This window comes from Aquarana catesbeiana, linkage group LG03 (assembly GCF_042186555.1).
Source record: "Aquarana catesbeiana isolate 2022-GZ linkage group LG03, ASM4218655v1, whole genome shotgun sequence".
In the NCBI taxonomy this organism is placed as follows: domain Eukaryota; kingdom Metazoa; phylum Chordata; class Amphibia; order Anura; family Ranidae; genus Aquarana; species Aquarana catesbeiana.
Window position 1 is genome coordinate 513,229,606 of NC_133326.1, and position 7,754 is coordinate 513,237,359.

Genomic DNA, 7,754 nt, shown 5'->3' on the forward strand with positions numbered 1-7,754 from the left:
CGGCTATACCGCGGCAATACCGCGGCTATAGCCGCGCTGTACGAGGGATTTTAACCCTTTTTCGGCCGCCAGCGGGGGTTAAAACCGCACCGCTAGCGGCCGAATACCGCTGCAAGAACGACGGTACAGCAAAAAAATAAAAATAGCGCTGTTGTACCGCCGACGCCCCCACCGCCCCATTGTGAAAGGGGCCTCATGGATACCTGGACTCAAGAGGCTGCGTTATCCTTGCAGGCAGATATGACTAGTCTGATGATTCAGACTTACATCTCTAACCTGAAACCACAGATGGGCTTAATGGTCAGGCAAATGATTTCTGAATGGCCAACAAGTACTTTGGATGTTTTTCAGAAAACATTAACATAAAGGGATGCTGCAGGATGTTTTGATCTAGCAAAGGAAAAACCAGTAAGTGCCCATTACCAAGGAGGGGCACAGCAAATGCCTCCCTTTGGTAATGGTGGGCAGTGGGGAAGAGGAATAAGATTTTCTAGGGGTCCTCAGCAGTCCAGAACCAGCTGTTTCAACTGCGGACAGGAGGGCCACTGGAGAAATCAATGCCCATATGAACCTTTCATTCAACAACAAAATAGTCAAGCCCCTGCCCAGATACAGAACCCTCAGCAAAATCAGGGAGTTAAATACCCCATTCAGTGGACCCAGCCTAAGCCACAACAGTGAAGCTGCTCAGGGGGTGGTGTCCCAGCGTTTCCCCTTGTCTCTCGCTCCTTTGGTGAGCGGCTGGAGGTGACTCTGCATGTCCAAGGAAAGTTAACCCCTCCCCTCCCAGTAGTAAATGTAGAACGTGGATCAGTGTTATGGCACCACAGTTTCAGGATAATACCAAACTGCCCTGTCAATTTTTTGGGGAGAGACTTACTAGGTAAGTTGGGGATTAGAATGGAGATAACCAATCAGGGATGTGTAATTGCTCATTCTAAAAAGATCCCCATATGGCCCATAATGTTGAATACTGAAGTGCAAGAGACAGACACAGGACTCCCCAGTGATTCTGACAAAGTATGGTCAGAGAGCGCTCTAGATGTAGGGCTCATCTCCTGTACCCCATACAAGGCCACTCTCCAAGAATTGGCACAACCTGTTTATCACAAACAGTATACATTGTCAAAAGAAAAAGAGGAAGGCGTCACCCTTATGGTAGAACACTTCTTAAAGAAAGGCATTCTAAAAGAAGTTATATCCCCCTACAACACACCCATCAACCCAGTTAAAAAGCCGGATGGCAGTTATAGGTTTGTTTAAGACCTTGCGCCTATTGTGCCTGATGGGCCATCACTCCTTACTGAAAGTGGTGTTCCGGCCCAAATTATACTTTTTAAATAAAAATACCCACATAATACACAAGCTTAATGTATTCTAGTAAAGTTAGTCTGTAAACTAAGGTCTGTTTTGTTCATTTATAGCAGTAGTTTGTTATTTTATAAACTTACAGCAGGCCGTGGCCATCTTAAGTGTGGGCATCTGAAGCCAGACTGTATTTCTTCCTGGATCTCATCCTTGCAGATCTCGCACATGCTCAGTGCAGCACAAGCAGTGTAATAGGTTTCAGGTCAGGTTTCCATAGCAACGGCAGTGTCAGAGGAAGTTGCCGCCCCTTCCCAGAAGGTATGCAAACAGGAAATGATGCGAAGAGCCACGGCTAGGGAGGAGGAAGTGAAAAATTAATACAGCAGATATACAGTAGGTGCTGAGAAAAAACAATTAAAAATATCCAATTCGTTTGCAGTGCACAGTTTAGTGAGGGATGCTGAAGAGTTGTAAAAGTGGGTGGAACTCCACTTGAAGAGTATTTTTCTGTGATTGATTTAATGAATGCATTTTTTAGCATCTTTGTGGATAAGGAGACACAGCCAATCCTTGCTTTTTGTTTTAAAAAAAACTGCCAGATGACCTGGTATAGAATGCCCCAGGGTTATGTAGATTCCCTTGTAGTCTACTCAGTGGTCCTCCAGGCAACCCTGCGGTCCTGGACACCCCGTCATGGTTCCGCCCTATTATGATTTGTTGTTGTGTCTCATTGAAGGAGGATGGTTTATATCTGTTACAATGGATAGCAGATAATGGTCACAAGGTTTCTAAGAAAAATCTACAATGGTATCAGACTGTTGAATACCTTGGTTTTGTACTCTCCAAAGGAGAAAGGAAAATCAGTCACAAGAGAGCTGTGGCTCTCATGGGTCTGCACTGCCCACTCACTAAGAAGGACATGCTATCCTTTCTTGGTATGATTGGTTACTGCCGCCAATAGATAACTGATTGTTTCTACTACAATAATCTCCTGAGACAAGCCACAGGTACTGACATGCCAGATTGTGTGAAATGGAATAATGAAATGTACAATGCTTTTGTGTATCGTAGCCTCCCTGGCGGTTTTCCCGAGTGTGGCTCGGGGTTAAAATTCAGTACCATTAGCGGTAACCTCGAGCCACACTCGGGATCGCATTGCAGGATCCTGGGGCGGCGTTACTTACCTTGTCCCCGGGATCCTGCGATGTCACCCGCAGTGTCCGAGGGCTCCGTCCTCCTCCGAAGCCTCTCCGTGCCAGGCTCCGTTCCCTGCGAGCGGCGCGACGCACAGGGGCGGAGCCTGGCGGCAAATTCAAAAAACTGTCAAAATCATAACACATACAGTACTGTAATCTTACAGATTACAGTACTGTATGAAATGATTTCACATCCCTTTTGTCCCCAGTGCTCTGGCCCATGCCCTGCATGCAGTTTTACATGATATACACTGTTCTTTCTGCCTGGAAACTGGAGATTGTCCATAGCAACCAAAAAGTGTCCCTTTACGTCAAAAGTGGCTTTAGACCAGCTAGAAAACAGCGATAGTAAATTAGAACACTTGCAGAATTGAGCAATAGTGAATTGTGGGGAAATTTATTTTATTACTATTTTTTAAAATTTTTTTTAATTATTTATTTTTATTTATTATAATTTATGTTTTTGTGTTTCAAACTTTATCATACCCGGGATATCTACTAGACTCTGGTTTGGACAGATTTAAGTGTGTTATTGTTAAGATTTACAGACCTACAATATAAAACGCCAAATTTCCATGCAAAATAATGGTACCGCTTTCAGCACCTAAAATCCGAAATAATCATACCGCCAGGGAGGTTAAAACTGCAATGGTCACAGGTCCTGGACTTGGATTACCTGAATATGGAAAGATTTTTCACTTGTTTGCCAGGGAAAACTGTAAAACAATGGCGGGGGTCCTAGCACAGGAGCATGGGGGGAAACTCCGCCATATTGCATTTTCTTTCAAGTGTTGTGCCTATGCCAGTACAGGGCATGCCGGCGTGTCTCAGAGCTCTGGCATCCTGTGCGATGGTGGTGGAAATGGCTACATCATTCACTCTAGGACATGCCACCACACACACCACTCACAATGTATCCATTCTACTAAAGAATATCCATACCTAGCACATTTCAGCCCAAAGGCTGAGCGGTTATGAAGTAATTTTAATTTCTAACCCGAAACTTGAGATAAAGTATGCCTCTCCCACCTCTGGCCCAGCTCCAATCCTGAATGCCTTGCTAGGTTTGAAAGGTTAGGAGGATAAGGTAGTGTGTCAACATAAATGCATGGACCTCATCCACCAAGACACATCCCCCAGACCAGACATGTCTTCAACTGCTCTCCCTGGAGCGCAGAATGTCTTTGTGGATGGGTCTTGTTCAAGACCAAATGATAACACATACCATGCAGGGTATGCTGTTGTCCAATTGCCTGATAAAATGTAAGCAAACCCTGTCCCATTCCAATCAGCACAAGCTGCAGAACTTATAGCCCTTACTAGAGCTTGTCAGCTTTTTGAAGGACAGGATGTAAACATTTACACTGACTCCAAGTATGCATTCGGTGTTGCGCACGATTTTGGAGTTATATAGAAAATAAGGTTTGTGCCAAGTTTCAATTAAAACTTTCACTGTATGATTCATTATGTTTAGGCCGATTCTCAGTAGTCTATGCAGATAAGCTATCTTTGTAAATTCCTTTCAGCTGCCTAAAACTAATGATAAAATAAAATCTCTCTGTCGAAACCTGGTTAACCCTTAAAAACTTAGGAGCGAGTTTACCCCTCCCCTCTTTTGTTGTAACTCACATATAAAAGATATCATTCTTAATAAAGAGTTCAGACTCACTTTGCACACGAAAGCTGCCTGTTGTGTGTGTGTCATTGGGGTCTCCAGAATTCTGATGGGGCCACTGTGGATTACCAAGGGTGGTCAGCTGTCCAGTAATATATCCCTTCACAATTGTCATGTGATCTGCTGTATCTGGTCACAGCGATCACATGGTACCCGCAGTGGCCCGGTACACTGATCTGTCAGACAGATCTTGCAGCAGTGCTGCCCGCGCAATCCTGGTAGGACATCGTATGATAAGAGAGCTCCCGCCTGACCGTCCTATTAATGTAGGCCGGGCGAGAAGCAGTTAAACTGGACTCACTTTGTTAGTAAGGGCCTGATATCAGCCTGGGCCCCGCACAATGTTCATTCCCCCATCCAATGGGAATACCTTGGTAGTTTAGAAGGTGACCTCCCTCAAAGGACAGTGGGTGGACTCAGTCCCTTGTTGTAGAGGAGTGAAACTAAATCAGGAAGGCAAACAGAAGAGTGTTTCTGGTTAAATGTAAGCCAACTCTTCATTTTGTTTTGGATCTAGTAGGGAAGGTAAACCCCTTACTGCCACCGCCTCCAGGCCCTTTAAGAGCTTCTAAATGCAGGGAGTTTGAGGCAGGTACTCAAGTCATATGACCGCTGTGATTGGCTACTCAAGAGAGAATGCCATGACTGCTGCAGAGGAGGACTGCCGCACCTTGCAGTCTATTGGAGGCACCGGGAGCCTGGAGATCTACCAGCACCTGGACACCTAACATGGACTATTACCTTGTTGAGGTATGCCTGGGCAGCCTAGTAGAGATAGTTAGGCGATACCCTATCGTATTTGTTCAGATTAGACTATATTGAAAATACGTTTAAGTAAAAGTTGCATCAATTGTCCTAAGCCTGGTCTGAAGTTATTTAAAGGGGTGCATAATTGTTCCTAGCGTATCTAAGAACATGGGTCAGTAAAGCACAGATAGGGTATGAAGCAAAACCACTACTACAAGGTTTACAAAACTAGGAAGAGGTATGCAGTTGCTATTGGTAACCTAGAATCAGTGCAAAGTACATTGCAGCCGGTCATAGGTGTTTTACCTGGTATAGGTGACGAGTTCCCCGGTAGTGAGGGGGTCAGTGGTTTGGCTCCCTCCCCAGCGGTTGGTTTCCCAAAGCAACCTGGACCAAACTTGCATTATGGAGACCCATAGCCCGACCACATGGTATGAGAGTGAAGAAGTTAACCGAGTGCATGCATGAGATCAACTGTAAGTGCTCCATTCTGTCACTTGGTGGAGAGGGCACGGGCTCAGCAGTTTCCCTCCTAAATGCAACGTTCAACAAGCAAAGTGTGTAGTAACACAGGACAGTACCTTTTACAGAGGGGCTCTGTACATTTAACTACTACACAGGGTGTATGGCTCACCTCTAAGCTGGGGTACCACCATAATTTTGGTCCTGGGCATTAATGAGCATATACACGTAAGAGAGGTACCCCTGTGTGCAGGGCGAGTAGGCCCTGCCCACAAGTCTGTTTACATCTGACTGTCCAAAAGGCCATGGAGCGTCTAATCACGTCTGCCTAAAAAACGAACAGGTGGACCTAATCGGTAAGCCCATGTGAAAGGGCCCTTAGGCCTGCTGCACATGGGCAACTGAGCCCAACATTATAAATACCAGTGTATATATCCAGCCCAGATGCTGCTTATTTGGGCATACACTGATGCTTGTGCAAACACGAGTGTAGAATATGGGTATATGCAAATAGAAAGTTTAGCATTAGCCTGCATGCTATACTTGTGTTTACCTGAGCACCAGCCATTCATGTCTATGGGCACAATATGCAGCACCTGGGCTTCCGGGGCTGTAAAGGGGGGGGGGGTTCAGGAAATGACATGACATTGAACGGGCTCCCACTCACATGTGCAAAAGGCCTTATATGTATTCTACCTGTGTATTTAAAGTAGAACTTCACTCTCTTAATCAGCATTGGCTATTTTTAATCCTTATGCTGTTAGCATTAGTAAATAGATAGGAAAGTATATTATATTCACTTGTTGTAAACTAACTTTTTTTAAAATGTTTTCACTTATTTACGGGTTTCCAGGCCTACGCAAATTATGTCATACATCCCAGGTGTCTTCAGGAGAGGTGGAGGGTTTTTCTCAGCTAAGCACACCCTCCTGTCTGCATGCCTAAGCTAAGGGCAAATGGATTCCAGGAAGTAAATGCTGTAAGAATCATCTGCCCTTACTCAAGATGGCCACAGCTAGAAATGCTAGGGCAGTGTTTTTTAAAGTGATTTCTCAGCAAAATGAAGCATGGAGACATGGATGAATAGGTGTTTGAATTGAATATTATAAATGAATTAAATAGCATTTTTGGTTTGTGGTGCTTAGATTCCGTATAGTTACGCTTTAACTGTTCACCTGGACTTTAGCTTTAAAGTGGTAGTAAACACGGCTGGGATATTTGTACCTACAAGTAAGCTAATAATAAAGCTTACCTGTAGGTACAATATCTGCTAAACGTGCACCATTTAGGAGATATTCAGTGTTGCCCCAGCCGGTACACATGTGCAATTCGTTTCGTTACAAATTTGTTTTTGGACGAAATTTGGCATATACGTTTATTTGGGAGCACCCGAAAGAACGAAAGGCTCTTTTTATGAGGAATGTGTACGGAAATGAATTGTCAGAAAGAATGAAAATGCAAAAGAATGAAAAACCCGAAAGAACGATAATCCGAAAGAATGAAAACGATTCAACCTACTAGTTTTAACGAATCGATTACATTCGGATTATTTGTTTTTTGTTCTTTCCGGCTATTAGTTATTGCTGAATATAAACAAATAATTGATGAATGCATCATTTCTTTTGGATATATTTGGATTCATTCGATTTTTGGATGGGCAGTGTTGGGCTGCTTTCACACTGAGGCGCTAAAAGTAGCGCCTGTAAAGAGCCTCTCCTCTCACTCCAATGTGAAAGCCCGAGTGCTTTCACACTGGAGCGGTGCGCTGGCAGGACGCCAAAAAAAGTCCTCCAAGCCGCATCTTTACACCACTCCTACAGCGCCCCTGCCCATTGAAATCAATGGGCAGCACCGCTGAACCGCCGCTTTGCAGCGGCCGAAAACCTCTGCAAAAACTACAGTAAAAATAGCGGCACTTTGATGCCGACACCCCCAACACCCCAGTGTGAAAGTAGTCTAAGTGTGTTCTCCCATATTCCCTTGTGGAGGCAATTATCTGAAGTAACGATAGCTGCATCTAAACGAATGGAACGGAACGAATACGAATGCATCCGAAGTTACGAATTATCCAAAGTAACGAATGCCGCATCTAAACAAATAGAACGGAACAAACACAAATGCATCCGAAGTTAGGAAAGATCCGAAGTAACAAATACCAATCATAACGACAGTGCTGTAAAGAAGGCCTGTGTGTGAAAACGTATCTGCGTGTTCTTTTATTATGGTCATATGATATTAATAAAGATTCAAGACTGAATTTCCAGTCGTGGTGGCTCTTCAGTGTACATTCACGGATTATAACGAATGATCCGATAAACGAAAAAAAAAAAAAAAAATGGAAAGAAACTTTTCGGTAGTGCACGTCT